The 20,590-nt window shown below is 44.1% G+C and overlaps 1 pseudogene; it reads left to right on the plus strand.

Moving 5' to 3' along the window:
• The first annotated feature begins 735 nt into the window (after nt 1–735).
• LOC147462649 (uncharacterized) lies at nt 736–11,727 on the plus strand (annotated as a pseudogene).
• Nucleotides 11,728–20,590: the final 8,863 nt, after the last annotated feature.

Below are 20,590 nucleotides of genomic sequence, written 5' to 3' on the forward strand. Positions count from 1 at the left end.
TTTGTTTCATTGGTGCCTCCTATTTGTCATGCATTTATACAAGAAGCAGATAACCTCATCAACAAAGGTGAGAGATTTGTCAAAAAGGATATATATGAAGAAAATATGGTTGATGGACAAGCTTTTGTGGAGCAATATGAAGATAAAGATGAGGTTACGAAATCGGTTTATGGCGAGGAGGATCCAGCTTCAAGCTTTTGGGAGTTGGGCAATGGTGACAATTGGAAGGATGAGTCCCCATCCATGGATAGGCAAGCCGACACAGGTCATGTGCAGGTGAACGAAGGTGAAATACAAAGAAAGGGGGTTGGGCTACCTTGCCCTGTCAAGCATGCTGAAGAGCCTCATAGGGTGCAAAATGTTACCATGTTGCGCTTTTTGTGCTAGTTAGCATTTTCAAGTTAGCACTTTGTGCGGTAAATTTTTTACAAATAATGTCAAAATTTGTCGAAGGTTGTACATTCATATTCCTTGTTTCAAGGGCTTTCTACTCATATATCAGATGTCATAGATCTTGGAGATGTAGCTCATGTTATTGTACTAGTTAGCATATGTCAAAATTTTACTAATTAGCATTGCCAGGGACATGAAAAAGTGTGACACATTAACATGCTTTCACCGCATATTGTTCCAATTGTGGAGGTGTCTTGTGAAGTAGAAACTCTTGAATCATCCATTTCAAAGCCAGATGTTGAAGCTTGGACAATGACAAGGATTGAAGAACAAGGCAATGGTATGTATGAAGAGCATGTAGGCTTGGCTATATAGCACGTAGAAAAACATGACAAGGTATTACAAGGTTATGTATGTTGTTGGTTGATATGCTATTGAAGGTTGCTTTGCAAGGCGTTATGCACCGGCTTTGTTACCTACATGAGGTGGATTGTGGTATGGAGTTCTCTTTAGAGGGTTGCAATGCACGTAGTTCAAGTGATTCTATATTTGCTTATGACGTATATTAAAGCTTATGGCTACAGGGTGTTGAAAATCTATGTTATGAAAGGCATTGTTAACCCTCACGGCACACGGACACCCATCACCTACGATGGACGCGTATTATGTATTTGATAGAGTCAGGTACCGGGCTTGTCGGACCAATAGGGAAAGGTAGAGTGATCGCCGATGAGAGGCGCACTTTAACTTGGACATTCAAGGGATTAGTTGGTTAAGCATGGGCGCCCAAGTGTGAATGGGGTGAGCTCCTATAAAAGCCAACTAAACCTAATTTTTACTCATTCTCTCATTTGTGCAATTGAAGAGTGCTCTTGCTCCATCTCCATCTTCTTCTTCTTCACCTCCTTGTGTGTGTGTGTGTGTGAGAGAGAGAGAGAGAGGGAGAGTGTGTGTGCGATCGAGCATTACGAAGGCACGACGGCCGCGAAGCGGTTGAGCGCGGCACGACTGCAGCTTCTTCTTCATCGCGGCGGGGAATCCACCACGAAGGCGAGCGTAGAGCGGTGAGTGACACACCCTTTGTTTTCTTGAGCTTGCTAGTTTAGGCTTGTTGTGTGCTTGGAGCCGTCTGTGGCTCGCACACGGTGTATTGGCAAGTCCCTTGCTTCGACAGTGCGGCAAGGAGCGCACATTTTTGGCGCCGCTGCCGGGGATATGCCCTACACTAAGCTCGGTTAGCACTTTACGCTTCCTTGTGGTGCAATTTCTATCATAGGAAAGGCAGGGAAGGAGTGTGTGGAGATTTTTGTTTTTTGCGTTTTCTGCAATTGCTGTCAAGTTTCAATTTCTGCTATTGTCTGCGTTTTTTCAATTTCCGCAATTTCTGCATTTTCAAGTTCGACGTTTTCAATTTCTGCAATTTTCTGCATTTCTGCGTTTTTTTAATTTTCTGCAATTTCTGCATTTTCTGCAATTTCTGCGTTTTTTCCTGCAATTTCTGCATTTTTTCCTGCAATTTCTGCAATTTCTGCATTTTTTGCATACTTGCGTTTTCAATTTCTGTATTTTCTGCAAAAAAAAAAAAGTTTTTTTATTTTTTCTCCCCCAAAAAAAAAAAATGTTGAAAAAAAAAAAGAAAATAAAAATTCGGAAATAAAAAAACGCGAGTGAGCGGGCGGCGAAATTTTTCGAAAATAAAAAACGTGACTCTTAAAACGGACGGGTTGGTTTGTATAAAAGATAGATCGGGATCGGGATCATTTTCCCAAGCCCAAGCCCAAGCCCAGGCCTCAGTCCTCTGATATATACTAGACTCACTCTTATATATATACCCTACTCCCTCAAGAGAGAATGAGAGCATGTGGGACAAGTCCTCCACTCTCCTCCTTTCTCTTCCCACTTGCACCCTTAGACTTTCTAGTTTGGGCCTAGTTACCTACTGGAAATTGACAGTTTTAGGGATTCCGAGGGCATAGAGTGACCAAACGGAGGGCTGTAAAGCACGGCACGACCCTCTGACCGATACGCTCGTTTTGAGCTATCACACGGCCCATTCCACGACACGCTCTAAAAAATCTAGCAAAAAAACAAACAAAAAACACGCTAAAAACTAGTCACAAGGCCTCCTAGAGCAGCTTTTTGACACCTTAGGGTATCAAAAGCACATGCACTTACGCTCTGGGCGGGTGCTAGAACACGAGCATATTGAGGGTGCCTCTGTTCTTACGGACACCCATTACCCATCCACAATAAGCTCTAGACCCTCAGCGGGGACACAAGGTAGCACCACCCAAGACCCTAAAATAGCCGCTAGTGATTCCTCCTCCGACTCAGAAATCATGGAAGCATACCCTACCCAAAACACTGAGAGAGAAGGCCATGCACCTCCCGAAGCTCCACAGCCTAGTGCTAGTATGTTTAGCCGTTTCATGGAAACATTAGGTAGAGCTACTCACTCGGAACCTGATGCAGATGAAGCACGCGAAGGGGGTGGGGAAGTGGAATCTCCTTTCACATCGCACGTGGACCCCACACCCCCAAAGAGTGTCCATGTGGATATCCTACCAACTTCTTACCAAGAAGGCCCTGTTGAGCTGCCTCCTTCAGAAGTTCCCTCTAGAGTACCGTTGGTGGCAAGTAAAACCACGGGGAGCAACATTGCTTCTACCTCACAAGAAACCGTTAACACGTCGACTCTAGAAGGATTGTTCATTAATGATCATTGGACATACGACCTCCACACTGAGGTGTTGACGGATCTACACTCTGGCCACGCCTACCATGTAGGATGGATAGAGATTGTACAATCCACCTCTAGTGCCACAAGCATCAAAGATCAACAGAAAATGATCTGTAATGTTATCCATGGCATTATTCAATCAGAAAGGCAAAACCGAGGGGTAAATATACTCTCAACTGGCCCCATGAGATTTTTGGATACGAGCAAGGCTCAATAGCTTACTCTATCTCAAATAGAGACTCCTCTAATGAGCCCCATGGACCCATCTTACGTCATTTCACCTGGGGTCTCTATGCAATCTGAGCCTCCGAGCGAAAACTTTAGCTTCCCTAACTTGGCTCAACCCTCTATCAAGGAAAACACAGTGCTCACTCCAGGGATAAGCCTGACAGAGAATGTACCGATGACATCTACGGTTAGCGCAGTGCCACTACCTAGTGTCGTAGTACCTAATATGGGGCCTCGACCATATGTGCCTCTAGCCCCTTATGCACACATGGCCCCCACACCTCCAATTGTACCACTTGCTTATGCTCCTCGAGTGCCGCTCCCTAGCTCTTATCCGAGTGGACCTATGCCCGGTTATGTTCCATATCCTGCATCATCCACACATATGCCAAGACCGGTACCCGTTCCTCTCCCACATATGATTCCAAGAGTACCTCCACCGGCCCTGCCTCCTCACATAGGTGACTTGGCAGCGTTTGCTCAAACCATAGGTCGATCTATCGCGGAAAATATGCGTCATGCATCTGATAGAGAGCCTATAAGTAAGGCAGTACAAATTGCCAAACTCACGCAAAAATTCAATGGGGACGAAGATGCTAGGAAACACATTGAAGTGTTTGAACAAGTATGTGATTCCTTAGGGGAACGCAACGAACTACATAAGTGCAATGCCTTAAGCTTGACATTAAGTGGGAAGGCTGGAGATTGGTATAGGACCCTAAGGGTGGACGAGAAAACAATCTACCCTACCCTTCGAAGGTTGTTTCTAAAGGAGTACATACGAGAAGGTGTGCTTTGGGGTGTAGCATCTCAGCTACAGAAGGCCGAACGTAAGGAAGGAGAGTCAGTAAGGGACTTCATTAGTCGTCTAAAGCACTTAAACTCTCGCTACCCTGTAAATGAGCGCTTCAACAATAACCAACTGCTTGATCGATTCATTCAAGGGTTGAGGAATGAAGGAATCTATAATGGACTAGTGATTAGAGGTATCACAACCTGGGAAGATGTCACTGCCAATGCAATCCAATTAGAGGACAACTTGATGATAGCAGGCATGAGGGTGTCTACTGACACGAGATCCACTAGCTCACAAGCCATTGAGTATGAACCCATGACTGCAAAGCCCATTGCCAATGAGCCAAAGGTATTTGAGACATTCTTGACAGACCTCACCAAGGCAATCCAAGAGTCTCTTAAGGATAATCGACCCCCTCAAAATAGTCACATGTATCCAAGAAGGGAGCAACAATGGTGTTCCATTTGCTTAGGTCCACATAGCACTAGTGAGTGCCCTACGTTTAGAGTAAAATTTAATGGAACTTGCAACGCATGTGCTAGGTATGGTCACCAAGCTAAGGATTGTTTAATGATCAAACGTATGATGGCAAATAGACCACCTGTAGCCTGGACGGATGCGCCTCGAGCTCCTGTATTGATGCCTACTCCACCTGTTGAGCAACTACCGCAACACATGGTCCCTAGATCTCAAAATGTTGTACAAGCTACACCGTTACCACCTCCTGTGCTAGGACCGCAGCCCCCGCATCCAAGAGTCGCCCCTATGAACCAAGTGGGTTGCGAGCCATCTAATGCTTATGCAGATGGTTGTGAGGAGGAGATAGACACTAGTATTGCCTACGGACTTGATACATTGGAAGAATGTCCTATATACTACATGGAAGATTGTTGGGGACAAGTCAAGCCGGTTTATCAAGCTGCTGCTCTCGCATCCAGAGGTCAAAATATCAACACCCAGGCTAGGAGGCCACCTCTTCAATGCTACGAGTGTGGGGGACCACATCGAGTAGCGGAGTGCCCTATTAGACTGCAAAAGAATGCTGCACAGATGCAAATGAATCAAGGGAGCACGTCTGCAATGCCAATACTCACATGTAATCGTTGTGGCATAGATCACTTGATTGCCCAATGCCCCTATAACCCAAATGCGCCTAAAATCACACCCATGAATTTGGTCAAAATTGCTACTGTGACATCACCAATACCACCCGTCGCACCCGCTTATGCGATTACACGGTCCATGCTTCAAGGGCCAGGACATATCCTCGAAGAGAGAGATACCGCGTCAATTATCCAAGCAAAGAAAAAGAAGACACGAAGGAAGAAGTCGCAGAATACGGAAAATTCAAAGCCAAGTTCCAAAACAAACATAGGAACAGGAGATGACCCCGTGTATATGAATGACCTCGAGGATGATTCAGATTCAGTCGAGACAATGGAGACTAGAACCAATACCACAAAGGGAAAGACCGACAAAGAAAACCGTAACATGGAACCAAATGAAAACCGAATGAGAGAAAACCATAAAGAGCCTCTGAAAACACCACAAGTGTTTCCAAATCCAATCCAAGACCCCCAAGATAAACCGCAGGGGCAAAAAGGGAAGAATTGTAAAAAGAAGATTGGGACGTACCCAAACCCTGTAGACGAGATTAAGCAGGTGAAACATCTAAGAGGTTTAGTGGAGGAGACTCAAAGGAAACTAGAACCAGAACCCATGCATGTAAAAATTCATGACACAGTGTTTCCCACGCAAGTTCATCCACCCCACATGAACCATAGACCGTTAGCCATATCTAGTATCATCCAAGAAGGGAGTGAGGACAGGACATCAGAAAGTGAGCATACACCCTTCTTGTTGGAAAGGATGTTTAACGAAGGAATACCTGATCCCATTGAGGAATATGAGATTCCATCCTCACCAGTTCCTAGTCAAGGACCTACACCCTGCAAAACGCCAATGAATGTTGCCAAACTAGTGGACTTCATGTCTTCTGAGGTCCGAGCCACGATCATAGCAAAGCTGTATGGAGATCCTGAGTTATTCCTTGCACTTCGAGCATTCCTTAACGGAGAGCTACGAACGGGATTACCGCAGTTTGCGCAACCAAATAGGCCTGACTCGATTATGATTGATGAGGAAAATCATGTGCAATCACTTGACTTAGATGGACACGAGTCTGTGATCGAGGTACCCATTAACGAATTAGGCTAGTATTTTGAAGGCGACGAGTCTAATGCGACCCTACCCATCACTACCAAGGGATTAACTATAAAGGGAATTCTTGATGGTGGTGTGGGAGTTAGCATCGTTACAAAAGATTGTTGGGAATCCATGGGAAAACCCCGCCTCAGTGTTACTAACATTGTGGTAAAGATGGCAAATGGTACCATAGCCAAACCTATGGGGATGCTCAAGGATCTTAAGATCAAAGTTCTAGGACACAAGGTACGACATACGTTCATTGTAATGGATTTCTCTAAACACCTTATGTCATATGAAATGATTTTAGGACGACCATTCATGAGGGAAGCACAAATGGTTCACGATTGGTCTAAAAATCATGTCTATTTGCAATTCCAAGACTCTGTCCTTAGAGTGGATTTGGTGACTGGTAAGGTACACCCCTTAGGGAGTAAAACCATTATTGATCATCGCTCTGACACCACAGTTCACTCGGCCCCACTACAATATTGTTACACTTGTAAGAAGGATACAGACATTGGCCAAGATTCTCCTTATATGGATATCCTACCTGGGATGACTGAGTCGGACAATGTGGATTGGGTACACCTAGCTGCAACCATAGATACCTGGGGAAATAGAGGAACCACTTGGGTCACACCAGAGGGGGAAGAGGTACCACAAATTGCACCTCTGAACATGATAAGTGCCATACATGCATCTTCTAAGGGCAAGGCAATTGTGGACCAATCTGACAGTGACACTGATAGCTCAATAGAAGACTTTGACCAACACGACTTGGACACTGACTCCCAGAGTGAAACGGATTCTGAATCTCATGAATTAGAGAGTGGAGCAAGTTCACAGTCAAAACATTCGGAAGGATCGAGCACATCAATCGATGATAGCTCCTCCGAGAGTGAAGAGGACACCAACGAGGACTCCTTTAGAGAGCCAGATCTAAATGCAAATCAAAAGCAGGTCTCAAATAAGAAAAAGAAAAAGCTTAAGAGGCGTCGATATCGAGCCAATGTACGTGCTAGGATAAACAAGAAGAGATCCTCAGCAGAATGGCTCAGTTATATAGGAGCATGTGATGCTCATCGAAAATTGGTAGACAATTGGGGTGAATATCTCCAAAATGTTATGTGGTGTAGACCACGACCCCATGACATAGCCCAATTAGAGATCATAGACAAGCCAAAGTTGAGCCGCACTGCAAGGAAGCGTCAAAACCAAGAGTTAGCTCGACAACACAAGAAAGCAGAAATGGAAGCACAAACCAACGCACAACCAGAATCCACAGACTTGCATCCTGCACCAGAACATTTCAAATCTTACACCACAGGGGAAGCAAAGGTTGTGTACACAAAAGCCCAAAGAATACCTATCGATGGGAATAATGGAATCTATGATGGTCCGGCAATAGTTAAAGAAATAGAATTAGCTGACCCCGGTGAAGAATCAAAACCTGTTTTTATTGCCCAAGACCTCACAGAAGTTGAAGAGGCGGTCCTCAAAGAGCTTCTCAAGGAATTCAAGGACGTATTCGCTTGGACATACCATGATATGAAAGGTGTTCCGCCTTCTGTGGTCCAAAATACAATCCCTATGATTAGCACTGCGAAGCCCGTACAACAAAGACCCTACCCGATGAATCCTAAGTACGCAAAGATCATTCAAGAAGAACTAGAAAAGCTTATCAAATGTGGGTTCATATATCCTATTGAACACTCTGAATGGGTGTCGCCAATAGTTATCGTGCCAAAAAAGAATGGGAAACTCAGGGTGTGCGTGGACCTCAAAAAAGTTAATGCAGCTACTAGAAGAGACCATTACCCCCTACCATATTCCGAACATGTACTCGAAAGAGTTGCAGGCAAGGAAGCTTATAGCTTTCTAGATGGGTACTCAGGCTACAACCAAATCACGATAGCGCTAGAGGACCAAGCTAAAACTGCCTTCATCACAGAATTTGGCGTGTTTGCATTTCGTGTGATGGCTTTTGGCTTAACAAATGCCCCTGCTACATTCCAACGATTAATAAACACTGCTTTTAAAGAATATTTGAGAGAGTTTTGTGAAGCTTTCTTAGACGACCTTTGTGTTTACTCTTCTTGGAAAGAACATCTATCATGTTTGCGGAAGGTGTTTGAAAAATGTAGGTTATATCGTATCTCATTGAACCCGTTCAAATGCCAATTTTGGGTCAAGCATGGAGTTATTTTAGGGCATATAGTATCCAAGAATGGTATCTCAACCGATGAGAGCAAAATTAAAGTGATTCTAGAGTTACCACCACCAACCAATTACAAGGGAGTTCAAAGGTTCATGGGACACGTGGGTTATTATCGACGGTTTATTTTATTTTTCGTTGAGATAGCACGTCCTTTGTACAAGCTTCTCATTGAATTTAAATGGACTGAAGAGTGTGACCAGGCCTATGAACAATTGAAGAAAACACTAGCAAGTGCTCCAATTTTAAGGACACCTAACTGGGATGTCATTTTCCATGTGCATATTGATGCATCAAACTTTGCTATTGGGTGTGTTCTCACTCAACCAGGAGAACATAAATTGGACTATCCCATTAGCTTTGCAAGCCGTCAATTGAACGATGTTGAAAGGAACTACACCACTACAGAGCGAGAAGGTTTGGCAATGGTTTATGCAGTAAAGAAATTTCGCTACTACCTTCTGGCAAACAAGTTTGTATTTTATGTGGATCATCAAGCGTTGCTGTATCTGGTAAACAAGCCATGCTCCACAGGAAGAATCACACGATGGTTGTTAATTCTTCTTGAGTTTGATTTCACGATTGTAGTGAGACCCGATAAAAGGCACGTCATGGCTGATCATTTGTCTCGCATACCCAATGGTGAAGCCCCTATAGGAGTTGATGATGAATTACCCGATACTTCCCTATTCATAGTTGAGACTATGCCTGAATGGAGTGAGAACATTGTTAACTTTTTAGTTAATGGTTTTCCACCCAAGGAACTTCGTAAGGATATCGCTCGAAGGCTAGTAAAAGAATGTGAACCCTATTGTTTGATTGCCGGAACCCTGTATAGATTAGGCAAGGAGCGCACATTTTTGGCGCCGCTGCCGGGGATATTAGAATCAAGGAAAGAGGATATTATATAAACCGGGTGACAGATAGGTAGGTTAGGGGTCTAGATTGTGTTTTGAGTTTGTTTTTTAGGAGTTTTAATTTTTCCCACTGATGTGCCTCCTGGAGGTATTCCTTTTGTTTCCTAGTGTGTACAGGAGCGTGTTGCTATTGATAGGATTTGGACCTTCATGGAACCTTTCTCTCGTTCACACTTCAAATCAAGCGCGACCATCAACACAAACAGGTGTTTCTTATCCAGTAGCATTGCCCTTATCTTTTTTGCATCCATGTTTGTCTGCTTTGATTGTGATTGGTAGCATAATATTCAGCGCATTGGCTTAGTATCAAACATTTAATTCAATGTAATGTTTTGTCATAATCACTTGTCTAGGTTTAAAAATCAAGCAGTCCGACTAAGCTAGTTTGACCAAGCTAGGTATTAGAAATCTTCTCTTAATACCATGGGGAATGCCTTCCTAATAAACAATGGTTACTTAGGTTCTTAATCCGATTTAGGCAGCATTGTATGAAATGTACTAGGGCTTTCTAGTGGGCTTAACCCTATTGACCTTTAGCGTAAGTATTATAAAGGGAGTTTACTAATGTGATGAGCCTGGGGAGGGTAACAGTGTTATATGACCCCCCAAAGTTACAAAATTAAAATGATGAAAATGAACAAACAAAAAATCAAAGTGCCACAATGTAAAATTTTAAGCTGGAAGAGAAATCTCAGCTTGATTTGGTACTTCACTCACATGTATTGCCTATGGTACTAGAGCCCTAGAGGTTCCCAGTGTGGGCGCTTTTCCTTGAAAAGCAAAAGACCCAAGGCATACAAAATAAGCACACACATCATAATTGAATCACTGTGAAAAGACCTTGGGGGGTCAAAGAAAAAGTAATCAGTCAGGCGATGATTTCATGAGAAATTCCTTTTATGGTAGCTTAACTACAAGGTTTTCTAGATATAGCCTCTAGTCAGCCCTTGAACATGAATACTTGGCTCTCGCGATTAAACAACTTAATTGACCACAGAAAGTTAAGAAGCTTACCCATGGTATTAATATTCGATCTCTAGTGCTTTTCGACCGTCAAATTAGCGACCCCAGACTTGTTTAATTTTTTGCCTTTACATCTGTTTATGCATTTGATTACATTGCAATTTAATGTTCATTGCTAACAAATTGTTTGAAATTCTTTTACCAATCAATTTTTCTATCTAAAACTGCATATGCTTTTTAAGAGAATGCAATTACTGTGCCAATGTTGTTTGATTTTGCAGTGACTGAAGAAGGCTAAGGACATTCATCTCAAATGCTCTTCCACCTCGACGATCCAGCTTCAACTCAATAGCTTCCGAGGACGGAATCTACATCAGGAAGGGGGGCATGTTAACCCTCACGGCACACGGACACCCATCACCTACGATGGACGCGTATTATGTATTTGGTAGAGTGAGGTACCGGGCTTGTCGGACCAATAGGGAAAGGTAGAGTGATCACCGATGAGAGGCGCACTTTAACTTGGACATTCAAGGGATTAGTTGGTTAAGCATGGGCGCCCAAGTGTGAATGGGGTGAGCTCCTATAAAAGCCAACTAAACCTAATTTTTACTCATTCTCTCATTTGTGCAATTGAAGAGTGCTCTTGCTCCATCTCCATCTTCTTCTTCTTCACCTCCTTGTGTGTGTGTGTGTGTGTGAGAGAGAGAGAGAGAGGGAGAGTGTGTGTGCGATCGAGCATTACGAAGGCACGACGGTGGCGAAGCGGTTGAGCGCGGCACGACTGCAGATTCTTCTTCATCGCGGCGGGGAATCCACCACGAAGGCGAGCGTAGAGCGGTGAGTGACACACCCTTTGTTTTCTTGAGCTTGCTAGTTTAGGCTTGTTGTGTGCTTGGAGCCCTCTGTGGCTCGCACACGGTGTATTGGCAAGTCCCTTGCTTCGACAGTGCGGCAAGGAGCGCACAGGCATGGGTGGACTACATATGGTTTTATAGGTGGAATCAAAGGATGGGATATGTCTTATCTATAGGTTAAGGGTTATGGCCAATGGCATCGGTTTGACCCAAGTGGCGGCTGCCATGGTTTATGTGGGACAAGATGATTTGTTTTTTATCAAGGTGCGGAGTTCACATTTTGCTTGTTGGAATTCTTCGATTTCCATTTGACACTGGAGGGTTGTGCATATGAAGTCTTCTTTCTATATCTCTACCTTAGATATGCCATTGCTATATATCCACTTTTTTTTTGTCACCTCATTATATAGATATTATCTATACCATCTTATCTCATGCAATCATATCTTACCTAAATAATGCAGTGGTTGAGCATGAATGCTCAACTAGGAGGTAGGCAAGGATGATGCAGCCAAACTTGGTCGGCCCACGGATAAGTCAGAAGCAGATGCATGGAGGTTTGAAAGCAAATGGAATGTTTTTTAACGGCTATTTGATGCAAGATACGCCTAGCACATTGGGATGTATATCCCAAATGGGACATTTAACAAGTCAAATGCAGTTCAAGGATTTGCCATGTCATGATGCTTAAGGATGCTAAAGGTTGGTGGATTTTCTGTCAACTGGTGCCACGATATATGTAGAATGCTTGCTCTTCTTTGAACATTAATGCAACTCAAAAATCAGGAGCTATTATAGGGAACCATGCATACAGAGGAGTCTACTATGGGACCATATGTTGGAATTCAGATCAGGCAGTTGAAGGTGTGAAAGGAAGTAGAGTTAACACTTTTTTAAGGTGAGGTCAAGTTGTTGTTGCATGGGCGTGGGAAAGGTGACCCAATAAGAGTTTTTTCTAAAAATAAGATGGACTTAACAAGAGAAATGGAGGTCAGTTGCATGCCAAAAGGTGGCGCTAATGGTGCTGAGGTTGGGAGTCGAGCAATTCCCCTATATTGTAGAAGGTCGAGAGCTGCATAAGGATTGGAGGTAGCGAGGGATAGTGGCCAGAGAAGATCAGAGGGAGATGAAGATGGGACGCCATGGTGTGAGCAGGCCTGGGGGAGTTGAAAGTAGAGCACTGTGAGCTAGGAGGGCTGGCCTCAACTAGGTCCAGTTGCAAGGGCGACTCCTGCAAGAGCGAGGGCAAGAAGGAGCACAACTGGGTAGCATTGCAAAGTCTGTGAGGGAGCTCTTAAGCAATTGATAAGGGGTTTTTGAGAGCTATAGAAGAGTCCGTATTGCAAAGGAGGGCTACATAGAAGAAAATGTGTTGAGGATAACGTGCCGTGAGCAGCCGGCATCAAATTATAAGGAGATCTTGCAAAGTGCTACACAAGGAGGTGGCTCTGAAGACATGGAGGGGATACTGTAAAAGGTGGCTGCAAAGAACATTGTTGGCTGTATTAAGGGGATTTGAAAGACGATGGTGCTGATAACCGTTGAGGCGGTCCAAGGTTGGGGCAACAAGAGAGGCGACCTCTAAACACCCCTCATTGCTCTCGTGCTTCTCAATTGGGGCTGGGGAAACCACAAGCACAACACATCAACAAACCCACAACCAAACCCAAACAAGATAGGGGCACCACCTAATTATGGGATGCAAACTAGGACGCAAGAGAGATTTTGTCACAACCAAGAGGAGGTGCAACAAAACGCACACAAGCAATCTCACACAAAGACGCACACCAAATGGTGCAAGAGAGAGTGAGAGCAAAGAAAAGAAAGAGAGGAATGGAAGTTGTGTAATACTTTGTTTGTGACTTGCAAATAGAGATGGTTCATTATGATGCTATCGTAGAGCTTGTACAAAGCTAACTTAATGCTAATCATTTCCAACACACATACACACACACTATCTTAGGGTGTGGGAGACCTCTCACCACAATACCCTCTTACAATGGACACAAAATTGACAATGAAAACACATTAAAACACTTTCTCAAACAAGATCAAATGACAGAAACTTAAAATACACAAGTCACCTTCAATTCACCAAACCATATTGCACAAATGGAAGGACGAAGATTCGAACGTCGAATCACGTCTTTGATGCACCAAACCTCAATTTATTGATGATGGAGGAACATATACAATAGTAGTTTTGAGATTTTGAACTCATGCTCTCTCCCTTGCAATGTGTAGCTTGAAAGCTTCTCTCACACCAAAAGTGAAGCTCACAAAGTGGTTGCTATGCCTAAGTCTCTCCTCATGCATAGAGTGTTGGGGTGCTATGTGAGATATTGGAGATCATTTTACAAGAAGAAGAGGGGCCTATTTATAGGTTTGAGACCTCTCATTAAGGTTATTGAAAATCCTAATTTACATGTTAGCAAATGAGGATTATGATTTTTTAAAAAATATCAAAACATTGTGAGCCTTCTTTGTCTGCTTGAGTCATGGATGTGGGCTCAAAAGAGAGCATTATTGATGGTAGATAAGGTGAAACTACAGCTTTAAGGAAGGAGAGAGAGAGAGAGAGAGAGAGAGAGAGAGAGTTACTATGCACATGTCTTGATGTGAGGTGCCTTTTATGGTGGTTAGGTCAATGGCTATTTTGTGTTAGTATGTTAGTGGTTAGTGCTAGTAGTTTTTAGTTGGTAGGATGGGATAAAATTACATGGCATATGCACTCAAGGTGCATCAAATGATTTATACAATGATAAAAAGTAAGAGAAGGATAAGAATATACACAATTTGATGGAAACCACAAGATGGAAAGGGCATTTTCCACCTATCTCCTCCAGTGAATGAATCGGTTATAGAACTCTGTAAGTGTAGTTACTATGACCATGGAAAAGTTGAATTTTCCATGATCAAACTCTTCCTTTGGTAGATCTTGAGCTTGGTTATTTGCTGATTTTTTCTCTTTTTGTGAAAAGATGAAGAGGTTAATAATATGAGTTTGATTCCAGAGAGAGAAATCGAGCTTTATGTGTGTAGAGATTATAATTTTGAGCTATGGAGCAAGAGAGAGATGGGAATGGTGAAGAATATGAAAGTTGCAGGTTTTAGTGAGGGATGGAGAAGAATGAGTGTGTGTGTGTGTGTGTGGAAGTAGGAAAGAAGGTGAGAGAAGATTATGGGTTACTTTGAGAAAAGGGGGCAGACCGGGGTCCACTCAAAAAATACTATCTCACTAGTGGTAGCTCCACAAATTATCAAAGGTTTTGAGGTGATTATTCAGATCTTGGTCCACATTGTGTCTGCAAACCACCGCTTGAAATTCGGAGTGGAGATGAATAGAAAAAATCCCACCAAAAAGCCTATTTTCTTCACAAATAAAGTTTTCAGTGGCCCCCTTCTTATTGAATTTGCATAAGACTCCAAAGGTGAGCCCCTCCTTGCATTAGAGCAGGACCGAATTGATTATTAGAGGTTTGAAAATATGTATGGTGGTGAATTATGCATAAATATAATATATGGATATGATGGAAAAACATGCTAGTATATATAAACAATGGTAAGAAAAATTGTGATAATGGTGAGTCAATGTACATAGCATACATAGGCAAATGATGTACACCTAGGTATAAATATTTAAATAAATACCAAAATAATTATTAAAATTCTTTTTATTTAGTCCCTATATATAATGAAATATTTACACACAAATGGGTCATAATATATATATATATATATATCTATTTAATTTATGTTTTTGGCTCAACTAGCTCAATGGAGGGTTTTAAGGAGATTTGGAAAAAAATTTCTATGTACGATAAAAAGGTAGGGATAGCCACAGTGTTTGGGTGATTTTTGTAGGGTAAGGTAGCTCACTATGGCAATTACTCACACACACCTATGTACAATGAAAAGGTAGGGATAGCCATAGTGCTTGGGTGATTTTTGTAGGGTGAGGTAGCGCACTATGGCAATTATGGAGAACCAAAAAACGTCTATCATTATCCCTCCCCAAGCATGATGGTGTATTCATGTACCGTCATAAAGCATCTTTTCCAAAGAGAGTGCTTCTGAGTCCTTGACCAGATTTTCATTGTTTGGCCCCTTGGTATTTTGGCTCAAGTTACACTCATGCTTCATGCAACAAAACTTACATGGGATGGTTGCCTTTTGACGGATCTTTGGTAGATCCTTTGGTAGAAGGCAACTCAAATAGGGCTTCAGGAGATACTCATTTACCTTCTTTGAGTGCTCTTTACCATTCAAGTCCATAAGCTGATAGTAACTTGAATTGAAAGACTTCTTGACTATATATGGCCCCTACCATCTAGTTTCAAAATTGGCATCAAAACAATTATCAAGTCGATTGTCATACCTTAGCACAAGATCTCTTTCCTTGATGCCTTTGTCCTTCAGTTTAATTTCGAGCTTTTCTTTTGCTTGTATAGCTTTCCTCTTGTAGCACTTGTAAGCTGCTTCTATTTTCCACTCAAGCTCCACTAATGTAAAAAGTTGATCCATCCATACCTCTTGATCATCTTGTACACCTCTGCCATGAAGTCGTATCGTTGGGATGTTGAGCTTGATAGGCTACAAAGCCTCTTGACCATACACCAAGTGAAATGGAGTGAACCATGTTGCCTCCCTATATGTGGTTCGATGTGCCTACAAGGCACCATCCAAGAAGTCATCCCATAACTTTGTCTTGTTTTGCACCATCTTTTTAATGATGCCTACAATGACACCATCAACTTTCTCCACCAAACCATTTGACATTGTGGGTAGTAGAGTGTGCTATGACGATGTAGAATGTGAAAGCTTCTGTGAGTAAACCCTTCCTGAATCCTTGACCATTATCAGAAACAATCTCCAAAGACAAAATATTAGTGTAGACAAACCTGCTCACTGTTTTCCCATTTACCCTTGCCACACTTTGAGCCTCTACCCATCTAGTCATGTAATCAACAGCCACTAGAATGCAGAATCTACCATTTTTTGTTCTAGGAAGATGACCCATAGCATCAATGCCCCACTTTTCAAAGGGTCCGTTTGCAAGCACTATTTGCCTTGGACCATGTACCAACCTTATATTTCCATTTACCCGACAATTGTGACAACTTTTACACCAAAGTATGGACATCCACATGCAGACTTGGCCAAACATACCCCGCAAGCAAAATCTTCTTCACGGTTAATTCTTCGCAAAATGACCACCACATGCCTCTTCATGCAAACCTTTTAGAATGACTGGAATTTCCTCGATAGTTGGTACTCTTTTGCACACTTGATCCTTCCCTCTTTGATAGAGGAAGCCTTCTAGGATGAGATAGAAACTTGCCTTTTTCATGAGTCTCGTGTTCTGAGCTTTTGTGAAGCCTTGTGGAAACTCGCCCTCCAAAATGTGGGGGCAACAATGGGAGCCAATGACTCCAATCCCTAGTATCAAGGTTGCTTGATAGTTGCCGCCACCATGATGACCCGCACTTCTTTCTTAACACATGGAACTTCTTGTTGTGCAAGTAAATCGGCATCATCATTTCGTTTCTTAGGAATATGATATAGTTGAACTTCTTCAAATTGATTAAACAACCTACAAATGGCATGAACTTTTGTCCTTAAGCTTTTATTCTTGCATGCACAAATGCCTAAAATCTGCTTCACAATGAGAAGTGCATCCCCCTATACCATGAGACATTGGTACAGCGAAAGTGTGTCGATCTATGGAAGTGCAGAAAGTCGAGGCATGGCAGTTTGCAAGCAGGTGGCTAAGTGTTTCAGTGGCTATTTGATGCAAGATATGGCCGGCACTGTCGTGATGTGTATGTCAAATGTGGATTTTAGCAGACCAACGGAGGTCTTCAAGCTCAGCCTCTCAGGTCTCTTAAAGGCTCTTGCACGGGCTAGTACCATGATTTGTGATATGTTGAATGCTTGCACTGCTTGGACAAGGTCCGAGTTTTGATGATACTCGACGATGGATGGATAACAGTTTATGATCATGAGGTCGGCAGCACGAAAAGTGAGCCTCGGGCTTGCTTCTGGTCATTGGCAACGCGACGGGAAGCTAGTCATATTTTTATGAGGTGGTGAAGCTCCAAGATCGGAGGCGTGCCGTGGGTGTGCAGCGGAGAGGTTGAAGGAGGCATCCAAAGGTCGACGGATGCGGCGTGTCCAAGGGGGCCAAGCCCAAAGTTTTTTTAAGCTATTATTAACAGAAAAAAAAAACGGGTGGCCAGATCGTGGAGCACTGGATGCAAAAGGTAATGCTGCAGTCGATGAGGGGATTAAGGGAATGGTTCGCCACTTGGAGTATGCATGGAGGTGGTGGGCCTGAGCGCCATACGGCAGTTGTATAAGAGGGGTTTGGGCCAGTTTTGCAGGAGAGGAAGCGCGAGGTCGCTATTGGCCAGAGCCGCAATTGGTGGTGAGGAGAGAGGAGTTGGAAGGCCGCTAGGGCTATAAGGGCCACGGGGTGGCATACCGGACAGGGAGAGTGCAGAGGAGCCGCCAGGCCAGGAGTTGGGGGAGAAGAAGAGAGGAGGGGCCTCAAGGGAGGCGCTGTATGTAGATTGGAGGCCGCCAGGGCTGCAACATGGTGTGGTGGGCCTGAGCACGAGACAGCAAGACAGCCTGAGCCATTGTAGATGAGGTGAGAAAGCTTAGCAGAGGAGGAAGGAAGGGTCGCCAGAGGGGCGCCACTCAGGGTGAGGCCGAGCAGAGTCGAGAGCTGCCGGGTTGGGGTTACATGAGGTTAAAAGAGAGGAGCCGCCAGAGGGCCGAAGAGGAGGTTCGAGGGCTGCCAGGCGAGGAGGGTTGTGCTTAAGGGCAACAAGTAGTTATTGGATGTTTCAGAGGGTGGTACCAGGGGAAGCTACACAGCAGGGCCACATGAGAAGAAGCAAGATGCTACATGAGAAGAAGCAAGATGCTGTCAAGGGCTATCAATGCCAACAAGTGATGGAGATTGTCAAAGCAGCAAAAACAAGTGCTCGAGCAAGAGGCCTGACATATGCTAAGGAAAGGCGTTTTAATTTATAAAAATCTATCACTGTACATCCTACCCTTGAAGGGTTTTTGGTCACGTTACTTGCTAGATCTACCCCCACTTTTATGTGAAGTTCCTCTTTGCTCTTGTGTCGAGTTGCGTGTCGGCATGTCTATGGGTATGTGTATTATGGTGCAAGTGATTTGAATGTGAACCTGGAAGAAAAAACTCATGTTTGTCATTGATGTTGGAGCATTCGGGAGTATTAATAGGTTTAAGGTTGCTTCGCTGAGGGTATAATACATGCTAGAGTTTTGGCAGGGATGGCCTATGTATGGGCAAGTTGTGAGGTGCATCTATGTGGATGAAGGTACCCCTAGGGATGGGAATTGGAGTTATGACTGTGTGCTTGGTGTCGTGCTTGGCCTAGACGGGGTTGGTCGGGATTGGGTTTGGACAATAGCTGTTTGCACATTGCGTATCATGGTGTGTGTTTGCTAGGGGATAGGGTTGCTATGAGATCACTGAGCTATACAGAGCCATCGAGTTTATGTGCTGGTGGTTTTCCCACTTCCCCCTTTCCATCTTGTGGTGCCCCCACTGAGGATCCACTGATTGCTTCCTAACAAGGTGTTCTTGAGTCAAAATGAAGTAGGAGTTTGGTCCGGTGTTCACAGGAGATGAAGATGCAGATGATTGGCTTGTTGATTTTGAGCTATTTATGCTAACAGTACTGCGGATGCCAAGTGATGAAGCAAAGCTCCAAACTCTACCTTTGGTGCTACGAGGTAAAGAAAAGGTTTGGTTCGATGGCTTAAAAGAGGTGCCAAACTGTGTCGATCTATGGAAGTGCAGAAAGTCGAGGCATGGCAGTTTGCAAGCAGATGGCAAAGTGTTTCAGTGGCTATTTGATGCAAGATATGGCCGGCACTGTCGTGATGTGTATGTCAAATGTGGATTTTAGCAAACCAACAGGGGTCTTCAAGCTCAGCCACTCGAGTCTCTTAAAGGCTCTTGCACGGGCTAGTACCATGATTTGTGATATGTTGAATTCTTGCACTGCTTGAACAAGGTCTGAGTTTTGATGATACTCGGCGATGGATGGATAACAGTTTATGATCATGAGGTTGGCAGCAGGAAAAGTGAGCCTCGGGCTTGCTTCTGGTCATTCGCAACGCGACAGGAAGCTAGTCACATTTTTATGAGGTGGTGAAGCTCCAAGATCCGAGGCGTGCCGTGGGTGTGCAGGCGGAGAGGTTGAAGGAGGCATCGAAAGGTTGACGGTTGCGGTGTGTGCAAGGGGGCCAAGCCCAAAGTTTTTTAAAGCTATTATTAACAGAAAAAAAAAACGGGTGGCCAGATCGTGGAGCACTGCATATAAAAGGTAATGCTGCAGTCGATGAGGGGATTAAGTGAAAGGTTCGCCACTTGGAGTATGCATGGAGGTGGTGGGCCTCAGCGCCATACGGCAGTTGTATAAGAGCTAGTTCACATGGGGCATGGGTTGCGCACTTGTTTCCAACCAGCAACCGACTGAATTTTTGTTCACATGAGGAAGTTTTGTTCACATGAGGAAGAGCTAGCCGTACCAGCGTCGTGCACAAGCTGAAAAAGCTGCAAATATTTTGGCTTTTAGTGGTTTAGCAAGGCAAATATAACCACTTATGCGTGAGGTCCTTTGTCTTTTTCCGCGGTTGCCTGCCCGCTCCACCTCTTGAGCAGGAGCAAGATTGGAAACTGGTTGCGAACTAGTGGCAAAGAAATTCCATAAACTTCATCACGTGAACTAAAACTGTGCGCAACTTGTTGGCAACTTATGCCCAACCACTAGCCCATGTGAACTGGCCCTAAGAGGGGTTCGGGCCAGTTTTGCAGGAAAGGAAGCGCGAGGTTGCTATTGGCCAGAGCCGCAGTTGGTGGTGAGGAGAGAGGAGTTGCAAGGCCGCTAGGGCTGCAAGGGCCACGGGGTGGCATACCGGACAGGGAGAGTGCAGAGGAGGCGAGGAGCCGGCAGGCCAGGAGTTGGGGGAGAAGAAGAGAGGAGGGGCCTCAAGGGAGGCGCTGTATGTAGATTGGAGGCCGCCAGGGCTGCAACATGGTGTGGTGGGCCTGAGCACGAGATAGCAAGACATCCTGAGCCGTTGTAGATGAGGTGAGAAGGCCTAGCAGAGGAGGAAGGAAGGGTCGCTAGAGGGGCGCCACTCAGGGTGAGGCCGAGCAGAGTAGAGAGCTGCCGGGTTGGGGTTACATGAGGTTAAAAGAGAGGAGCCTCCAAAGGGCCAAAG

The sequence above is a fragment of the Adiantum capillus-veneris genome, chromosome 2, assembly GCF_014529385.1.
Source record: "Adiantum capillus-veneris isolate H3 chromosome 2, ASM1452938v2, whole genome shotgun sequence".
In the NCBI taxonomy this organism is placed as follows: domain Eukaryota; kingdom Viridiplantae; phylum Streptophyta; class Polypodiopsida; order Polypodiales; family Pteridaceae; genus Adiantum; species Adiantum capillus-veneris.